The sequence below is a fragment of the Staurois parvus genome, unplaced genomic scaffold (assembly GCF_062004578.1).
Source record: "Staurois parvus isolate SC_StPar_1 unplaced genomic scaffold, SC_StPar_1.0 ptg002548l, whole genome shotgun sequence".
Classification (NCBI taxonomy): Eukaryota; Metazoa; Chordata; class Amphibia; order Anura; family Ranidae; genus Staurois; species Staurois parvus.
Window position 1 is genome coordinate 270,842 of NW_028320344.1, and position 11,072 is coordinate 281,913.

The window sequence follows — 11,072 nt, forward strand, 5'->3', positions numbered from 1 at the left end:
TGGTGGTGTGCGGAGGTGTGTGGAGGTGTATGGAGGTGTATGGAGGTGTGTGGAGGTGTGCAGAGGTGTATGGCGGTGTGAGGAGGTGTATGGAGGTGTGCGGAGGTGTATGGAGGTGTGCGGAAGGGTTTGGTGGTGTGCGGAGGTGTGTGGAGGTGTATGGAGGTGTGTGGAGGTGTGCGGAGGTGTATGGCGGTGTGAGGAGGTGTATGGAGGTGTGCGGAGGTGTATGGAGGTGTATGGAGGTGTATGGAGGTGTGCGGAGGTGTATGGAGGTGTGTGGAGGTGTGTGGAGGTGTGTGGAGGTGTGTGGAGGTGTATGACGGTGTGTGGAGGTGTATGGCGGTGTGTGGAGGTGTGTGGAGGTGTATGGAGGTGTGCGGAAGTGTATGGAGGTGTATGGAGGTGTGTGGAGTTGTATGGCGGAGTGCGGAGGTGTATGGAGGTGTATGGCGGTGTATGACGGTGTGCGGAGGTGTATGGAGGTGTATGGTGGTGTATGGCAGTGTGTGGAGGTGTGCGGAGGTGTATGGAGGTGTGCGGAGGTGTGTGGAGGTGTATGGAGGTTTATGGCAGTGTATGACGGTGTGTGGAGGTGTGCGGAAGTGTATGGAGGTGTGCGGAGGTGTGTGGAGGTGTATGGAGGTGTATGGCAGTGTATGACGGTGTGTGGAGGTGTGCGGAAGTGTATGGAGGTGTATGGAGGTGTGTGGAGGTGTATGGAGGTGTATGGCGGTGTATGGAGGTGTGTGGAGGTGTATGGAGGTGTATGGCGGTGTGTGGAGGTGTATGGCGGTGTATGGAGGTGTATGGAGGTGTATGGAGGTGTGTGGAGGTGTGTGGAGGTGTATGGAGGTGTATGGCAGTGTGTGGAGGTGTATGGAGGTGTATGGAGGTGTGTGGAGGTGTGCGGAGGTGTATGGCGGTGTGTGGAGGTGTATGGTGGTGTGCGGAGGTGTGCGGAGGTGTATGGAGGTGTATGGCGGTGTGTGGAGGTGTATGGAGGTGTGCGGAAGGGTTTGGTGGTGTGCGGAGGTGTGTGGAGGTGTATGGAGGTGTATGGCGGTGTGTGGAGGTGTGTGGAGGTGTATGGCGGTGTATGGAGGTGTGTGGAGGTGTATGGAGGTGTGCGGAGGTGTATGGAGGTGTGCGGAAGGGTTTGGTGGTGTGCGGAGGTGTGTGGAGGTGTATGGAGGTGTGTGGAGGTGTGTGGAGGTGTGCAGAGGTGTATGGCGGTGTGAGGAGGTGTATGGAGGTGTGCGGAGGTGTATGGAGGTGTGCGGAAGGGTTTGGTGGTGTGCGGAGGTGTGTGGAGGTGTATGGAGGTGTGTGGAGGTGTATGGCGGTGTGAGGAGGTGTATGGAGGTGTGCGGAGGTGTATGGAGGTGTATGGAGGTGTATGGAGGTGTGCGGAGGTGTATGGAGGTGTGTGGAGTTGTATGGCGGAGTGCGGAGGTGTATGGAGGTGTATGGCGGTGTATGACGGTGTGCGGAGGTGTATGGAGGTGTATGGTGGTGTATGGCAGTGTGTGGAGGTGTGCGGAGGTGTATGGAGGTGTGCGGAGGTGTGTGGAGGTGTATGGAGGTGTATGGCAGTGTATGACGGTGTGTGGAGGTGTGCGGAAGTGTATGGAGGTGTATGGAGGTGTGTGGAGGTGTATGGAGGTGTATGGCGGTGTGTGGAGGTGTGTGGAGGTGTATGGAGGTGTATGGCGGTGTGTGGAGGTGTATGGCGGTGTATGGAGGTGTGTGGAGGTGTGTGGAGGTGTGTGGAGGTGTATGGAGGTGTGCGGAGGTGTGTGGAGGAATATGGAGGTGTGTGGAGGTGTATGGAGGTGTGTGGAGGTGTATGGAGGTGTGTGGAGGAGTATGGAGGTGTGTGGAGGAATATGGAGGTGTGTGGAGGTGTGTGGAGGTGTATGGAGGTGTATGGCGGTGTGTGGAGGTGTGTGGAGGTGTATGGAGGTGTATGGCGGTGTGTGGAGGTGTATGGCGGTGTATGGAGGTGTGTGGAGGTGTGTGGAGGTGTATGGAGGCGTTTGGAGGAGTATGGCGGTGTGCGGAGGTGTTGGGTTCCTCCCATAATACCCCAGGGGTAAATCTGCGGCAGACTTTGGTGTCACTTCTGCTGGATCGGACCCCCCCAGGAGCTCGGGATTCCACAACACACAAGGCACAGGCAGGGATCCCGAAACACACAAGGCACAGGCAGGGATCCCGAAACACACGAGGCACAGGCAGGGATCCCAGAACACACAAAGCACAGGCAGGGATCCCAGAACACACAAGGCACAGGCAGGGATCCCAGAACACACAAAGTACAGGCAGGGATCCCAGAACACACAAAGCACAGGCAGGGATCCCAGAACACACAAGGCACAGGCAGGGATCCCAGAACACACAAGGCACAGGCAGGGATCCCAGAACACACAAGGCACAGGCAGGGATCCCAGAACACACAAAGCACAGGCAGGGATCCCGGAACACACGAGGCACAGGCAGGGATCCCGGAACACACGAGGCACAGGCAGGGATCCCGGAACACACGAGGCACAGGCAGGGATCCCGGAACACACAAGGCACAGGCAGGGATCCCGGAACACACGAGGCACAGGCAGGGATCCCAGAACACACGAGGCACAGGCAGGGATCCCAGAACACACAAGGCACAGGCAGGGATCCCGGAACACACAAGGCACAGGCAGGGATCCCGGAACACACGAGGCACAGGCAGGGATTGGATGGCTCAGTATCTACATTGTATTTGCAGGTTAGATATTTCTATAGAGGAAACATAGGGAGGTGGCTGATCTGGAGCCAATCACAGGATAACAAGGGATACGTAGAGGAAATGAAACTCGCTGATCACACGCTCTCATGTCTCAGAAACCACAAGTTTCTCTTCTCAGGAACCCGACACTGGAAGGTGTCACTGCAGTTGAACCCTCTCACTGCCGGGCCCGGCGCTCCACTTTTACACTCAGCTGGACGGAACGTTTTGCAATGTTTCCATCTTTTATTATTTACTTCTAGTTTTCAGAGTTTCTACAAGACCCCCCATACCAGACGTTTCCTGAAATCACATGACCAGTACAATAAACAGAAGGGGCTGCTGATTTTTTAGGCCCCGCAATAGTTGCAGAAATGTTTATCAAATCGTTATTTTCAAAAAAGCAGTAAAATCCTTATTGGCGCACATAGACACAACGTAACTTACAGAATTCCTGCTAAATTCCCACCAAGGCCTCGGTCACATGGGGGGGAGAAGCATGTGCCCATGGGGGGGGCTGGGATTACCTGCATGGGGATGGACGGGTGTTCTGTGCCTCTATGCAGACAGTCCCATTCATGTGAATCGGGACACAGCAGGTGCAAGGACAGATCAGACATCTGTGAGGGTGTAGGTGTCGGTTCATTGGTTGGTAAAATGGGGATAAAACATTTGGTGAGGGGGGGGGGGGTCACATCGCTTCCTCACTGCCTGTCAGTAACCTCTGAAGTGCGATCCAAATACAGATCAGGCTTCAGAGGAAAGGGAGTTTTAGATGCAGGTCTAACTCTACCCCTACTATGTGTTTTATCTTTATTTTTTACACAGGTACAGTTATAGTTTTTTTTATATTTGTACATTTTTTGTGGGGGGGGGGGCTTTGGAGACATTAGGGGTTCAAACAGACCTCTAATATCCCTTTCTTGACTGTCTGCAGTTCCTTTCCTGCAGCCTCATCTGCACTGTAGATGAATGAATAGGAGTCTGTATAGAGGATCCTATTTATTCACAAACTGAAACATAGCAAACACAGCTTTCTATGCTTCAGTGATGAATGACTACAGAAGGAATCAGTACTGATCACTGACTGTATTCATTCAGGAAAGGGAGGGGGATGGTAAACACATGTTTAGCAGCCTCCGATTTTCCATCCTGACAGTGATCACCCACCACAGCAGAAGCTGCAACTGATGGAGAAACAAGGAAAGCCATCCAGCTGCTGCAGGGAGGGGGTGCCAAGCCATCAGTGGGGTGGAGGCATTGTTCAGAGCAGTGGGGGGATCTATTTGGAGAAGTAGATCTCTCTGTGGCTGCCCTGCAGCACCCAAAGCCGGTGAGATGGTAGAGGAGGGAAACTGGCAGCTGCAGGGCAGCCAAAAGGGGTTTGCAAGGGGGATCAGTGCTGAGGGGAAATCAGTGCAGCGGGGGTGAAGCGGCAGGGAAAGGGGACATTGCAGTGGAGGTGGGGGCATTTCAAATGTCAGCAATGGTGGAGGTGGCTATTTAGCAGAGTTTCCTGTTTTACACATGGAAATATTGGGGGTGGGGATGAGGATCACATTACACATGGAAATATTGGGGGTGGGGATGAGGATCAGATTACACATGGAAATATTGGGGGTGGGGATGAGGATCAGATTACACATGGAAATATTGGGGGTAGGGATGAGGATCAGATTACACATGGACATATTGGGGGTGGGGATGAGGATCAGATTACACATGGAAATATTGGGGGTGGGGATGAGGATCAGATTACACATGGAAATATTGGGGGTGGGGATGAGGATCAGATTACACATGGAAATATTGGGGATGGGGATGGGGATGAGGATCAGATTACACATGGAAATATTGGGGGTGGGGATGAGGATCAGATTACACATGGAAATATTGGGGATAGGGATGAGGATTGGATTACACATGGAAATAGTGGGGGTGGAGATGAGGATCAGATTACACATGGAAATATTGGGGGTGGGGATGAGGATCAGATTACACATGGAAATATTGGGGATAGGGATGAGTATCAGATTACACATGGAAATAGTGGGGGTGGAGATGAGGATCAGATTACACATGGAAATATTGGGGGTGGAGATGAGGATCAGATTACACATGGACATATTGGGGGTGGGGATGAGGATCAGATCACACATGGAAATATTGGGGGTGGGGATGAGGATCAGATTACACATGGAAATAGTGGGGGTAGAGATGAGGATCAGATTACACATGGAAATATTGGGGGTGGGGATGAGGATCAGATTACACATGGAAATATTGGAGGTGGAGATGAGGATCAGATTACACATGGACATATTGGGGGTGGGGATGAGGATCAGATCACACATGGAAATATTGGGGGTGGGGATGAGGATCAGATTACACATGGAAATATTGGGGGTGGGGATGAGGATCACATTACACATGGAAATATTGGGGATGGGGATGAGGATCAGATTACACATGGAAATATTGGGGGTGGGGATGAGGATTAGATCACACAGGGAAATATTGGGGATAGGGATGAGGATCGGATTACACATGGAAATATTGGGGGTGGGGATGAGGATCAGATTACACATGGAAATATTGGGGGTGGGGATGAGGATCAGATTACACATGGAAATATTGGGGGTGGGGATGAGGATCAGATTACACATGGAAATATTGGGGGTGGGGATGAGGATCAGATTAGACATGGAAATATTGGGGATAGGGATGAGGATCATATTACACATGGAAATATTGGGGGTGGGGATGAGGATCAGATCACACATGGAAATATTGGGGATAGGGATGAGGATCATATTAGACATGGAAATATTGGGGGTGGGGATGAGGATCAGATCACACATGGAAATATTGGGGATAGGGATGAGGATCAGATCACACATGGAAATATTGTGGGTGGGGATGAGGATCGGATTACATATGGAAATATTGGGGGTGGGGATGAGGATCAGATTACACATGGAAATATTGGGGGTGGGGATGAGGATCAGATTACACATGGAAATATTGGGGATAGGGATGAGGATCAGATTACACATGGAAATATTGTGGGTGGGGATGAGGATCGGATTACATATGGAAATATTGGGGGTGGGGATGAGGATCAGATTACACATGGAAATACTGGGGATAGGGATGAGGATCAGATTACACATGGAAATATTGGGGATAGGGATGAGGATCATATTAGACATGGAAATATTGGGGGTGGGGATGAGGATCAGATCACACATGGAAATATTGGGGATAGGGATGAGGATCAGATTACACATGGAAATATTGTGGGTGGGGATGAGGATCGGATTACATATGGAAATATTGGGGGTGGGGATGAGGATCAGATTACACATGGAAATACTGGGGATAGGGATGAGGATCAGATTACATATGGAAATATTGGGGATAGGGATGAGGATCAGATTACACATGGAAATATTGGGGGTGGGGATGAGGATAGGATTACACATGGATATATTGGGGATAGGGATGAGGATCAGATTACACATGGAAATATTGGGGGTGGGGATGAGGATCAGATTATACATGGAAATAGTGGGGGTAGAGATGAGGATCAGATTACACATGGAAATATTGGGGGTGGGGATGAGGATCAGATTACACATGGAAATATTGGGGGTGGAGATGAGGATCAGATTACACATGGACATATTGGGGGTGGGGATGAGGATCAGATCACACATGGAAACATTGGGGGTGGGGATGAGGATCAGATTACACATGGAAATATTGGGGGTGGGGATGAGGATCACATTACACATGGAAATATTGGGGGTGGGGATGAGGATCACATTACACATGGAAATATTGGGGATGGGGATGAGGATCAGATTACACATGGAAATATTGGGGGTGGGGATGAGGATTAGATCACACATGGAAATATTGGGGATAGGGATGAGGATCGGATTACACATGGAAATATTGGGGGTGGGGATGAGGATCAGATTACACATGGAAATACTGGGGGTGGGGATGAGGATCAGATTACACATGGAAATATTGGGGGTGGGGATGAGGATCAGATTACACATGGAAATATTGGGGGTGGGGATGAGGATCATATTAGACATGGAAATATTGGGGATAGGGATGAGGATCATATTAGACATGGAAATATTGGGGGTGGGGATGAGGATCAGATCACACATGGAAATATTGGGGATAGGGATGAGGATCAGATTACACATGGAAATATTGTGGGTGGGGATGAGGATCGGATTACATATGGAAATATTGGGGGTGGGGATGAGGATCAGATTACACATGGAAATACTGGGGATAGGGATGAGGATCAGATTACACATGGAAATATTGGGGATAGGGATGAGGATCATATTAGACATGGAAATATTGGGGGTGGGGATGAGGATCAGATCACACATGGAAATATTGGGGATAGGGATGAGGATCAGATTACACATAGAAATATTGGGGATAGGGATGAGGATCAGATTACACATGGACATATTGGGGATAGGGATGAGGATCAGATTACACATGGAAATATTGGGGGAGGGGAGGGGATGAGGATCAGATTACACATGGAAATATTGGGGGAGGGGATGAGGATCAGATTACACATGGAAATATTGGGGGTGGGGATGAGGATCGGATTACACATGGAAATATTGGGGGTGGGGATGAGGATCGGATTACACATGGAAATATTGGGGATAATCCAACCCAGTTCATTTATATGCCACCCACTCACTCCTAGATGCACAACCCCACCCTCCAGAGCCCCTCCCCCAAAGAATCCTTCTCTCGGATCACAGCCTGCCCTCCAAAGTCTATGCCCCGCCCCCACAGAGCCCTACTCTTTACTTATGAATAGTGATTGGTCAAACACCCCTCTGTCCAGTTTGAGGTTGAACATCTGAACCTACAGAATGTTGAAGTGAACAGCTGAGCGGCATCTTCCTGCATCTGAGTATGTGGTGAGATCCCACTCAGTGACTACAATCCGGAGGAGTTCTATGATGAAGTCACTCGGTATTTTACATTCATCCATGTCTCGGGTATCAGTGGGGTTCCCCACTTACAGCTGCATAAAGAGATCCCTGCATTGCACAACAATTAAAATTTCTTTTAAAAATGTCATGGGGTCCCCCCTCCCATCCATAGCAAGCCCCTCAGGTCTGGCATGCATTTTGAGGGGAACCCCCACTCCAAAATTAAAAAAAAGGTCCCCCCAAAATCCTTACCAGACCCTTATCTTGGCATGCAGCCCAGCAGGTCAGGAAAGGGAAGGGATGAGCAAGCGCCCCCCCTCCTGAACCAGGCCACATGCCCTCAACATGGGGGGGTGCTTTGGGGCAGGGCAGCTTCCTCCAAAGCATCTATTTTCCATGTTTATAGGGACAAGGGCCTCTTCCCCACAACCTCTGCCTGTGGTTGTGGGGGTCTAGGGGCGGGGGGCTTATAGGAATCTGGAAGCCCCCTTTAACAAGGGGACCCCCAGATCCCACCCCCCCCCCATGTGAATGAGTATGGGGTACATGGAACCGCTACCTAGTCACACAAAGAGAAAGGAGTAAACAGACAGCAGACGTCTCTGACAAGTCCTTTATTACACATAAGAAGTCCCCGCAGTAGATCCAAGGTCAGTCATGATGGCCGCCAGCGCCGCGACCCAAAACACGGGGAAAGGGGGCGCTACGCTCACTAAGCCGCCTCCCACCATCTGACAGCTGTGCTGCCGAGGACACTTCTTACCTACTGTCATAACATCACAGCACGTGATGATGTCACAAGGGGCGGGGTGAACCCCTTGTGACATCATCACATGCCATGATTGGTCAAAGCAATAAACCTCAGGTGCATTGCTCCGACCAATCACAATGCAGTGTCAGAGCTCAGTGCATTGTGGGGTGCGGCACATGAGGAGCCCACAGACCCCCCATACAATGCGTGTTTTCAGGGAACATATGAACGGTCCAACATGCAGCCCCCCTACTTATGGAGGAAACCCCTTCAGAAAGACCTCCCTGACCCCCCCTGTGTATTCTTCCTGTGTTCTAATACCCCTTGGCACGTTGCAAGACACGTATGACACACATCATGTATGTGCGAGGTCTTTCTCTGTGCAATGGGGGGTGGGGTTCCTCGTTACAGTGATGGGGGATGGGGGTCCCCATTACAGTGATGGGGGTGGGGTTCCCCATTACAGTGATGGGGGTGGGGTTCCCCGTTACAGTGATTCCAAACATCTCCACACTTACCTGCTGGGTGATGGTTTTGCACAGAGCAGCCTGGATCCTCCTCCTCTCCAGTCCCCCGCCAGCACTCCTTGCCCTCCCTCCTCTCAGGTGCCCCCACAGCAAGCAGCTTGTTATGGGGGCATCAGCTGCTCCATGTGTCCATTCATACACAGAGCCATGGAATGGCCCCGCCCCCTCTCTCTTCTCATTGGCTCACTAGCTGTGATTGATGGTAGAGAGAGCCAATGGCTCCTGCTTCTGTCTCAGCCAATGAGGAGAGGGGCCCATCACTGGATGGAGAGGGGGCTTAGGTGAGTATTGGAGGAGAGTGGGGGGAAGCTGCACAGAGAAGGTTCTTCACCTTCATATATAGAGTACATACCGGACACGTGTGGGGTTCCCCCTTAATATCCATACCAGACACATGTGGGGTTCCCCCTTAATATCCATACCAGACACGTGTGGGGTTCCCCCTTAATATCCATACCAGACACGTGTGGGGTTCCCCTTAATATCCATACCAGACATGTGTGGGGTTCCCCTTTATTATCTATACCAGATCCTCATCCAGCATTTGGGTCTGATGTGAATATAAAGTGGAACTCCGCTGCTAAATAACATTAGAAAAAATGCAAGGTTCCCCCAATACTCATCCCAGATGTAATGTAGGGTAAGCAAGGTAAGGGGGGACACTGTCCATCAGGGTAAGGGGGGGACACTGGTCATCAGGGTAAGGGGGGACACTGGTCATCATGGTAAGGGGGGACACTGGTCATCAGGGTAAGGGGGGGCACTGGTCATCAGGGTAAGGAGGGACACTGGTCATCAGGGTAAGGGGGGACACTGGTCATCAGGGTAAGGGGGGACACTGGTCATCAGGGTAAGGGGGGAGACACTGGCCATCAGGGTAAAGGGGGGACACTGGCCATCGGGGTAAAGGGGGGACACTAATCATCAGGGTAAAGGGGGGACATTGGCCATCAGTGTAAGGGAGGGGACACTAATCATCAGGGTAAGGGAGGGGGGACACTGGCCATCAGGGTAAGGGGGACACTGGCCATCAGGGTAAAGGGTGGACACTGGCCATCAGGGTAAGGGGGACACTGGTCATCAGGGTAAAGGGTGGACACTGGCCATCAGGGTAAGGGGGACACTGGTCCTCAGGGTAAGGGGGACACTGGCCATCAGGGTAAGAGGGGGACACTGGATATCAGGGTAAGAGGGACACTGGTCATCAGGGTAAGGGGGACACTGGCTATCAGGGTAAGGGGGGACACTGGCCATCAGGGTAAGGGGGGACACTGGCCATCAGGGTAAGGGGGGACACTGATGTGCAGTCTATGGAGTCACACATTACCAATCACACCTTCATCAATTAAAAAAAATTCAATTTTCTATTTGGCTATAAAAGTGATGAAGAGACCAAACCAGACATTCCAAGCCATGGTCATGTGACGTGTGTTATCCGTGTGCCCTTCATGTCTGTGAGGTTTCAGCTCCTGCTTCTTCCTTCCCTGCCGATGTCACTATTCATTATGCAGGAACTGAGTGTTGGGCCCCTTTCATCTCCTTTTAACATGCACAGGAATGCAGAAACACCCACAGGAACTGTAAGACCCTCTTGGTGTCACTTGGAGGAAGATCCCTCGAGTCTCCCCGAGTCGCTCTTCCTTGCTCCCACTTCACATACTAAACCTTTCACACATTCTGGATTAACCCTCTACAAGGTAGGAGGAGCTGAGGGAACACACCCATGACCACCAGGACTGGAGCCTGACTGCCACCATGTTCAGAATTCCCCAATTTGTGAAGTGACTAGGTCAGGGTCAGGGACTCGCTGGTCAGGGACAGTGTGTCTAGCACAGGGAAAGGTTCCAGTGGGGGAGGGACAGACTAGGGACCACTCACCTGTATCACCAGCCAGGAGCCCTTCCACATCCAAGTTCCTTGTTGTCAGGCCACCTTCCAGTTGTTTTGGGAATCCTCTGCAATGTGTTAGTGCTGCTGGGCCAGTTCAGCCGTGTTACACGGTCTCTGTTCCCACCTTGTCAGAACGTTTCTAC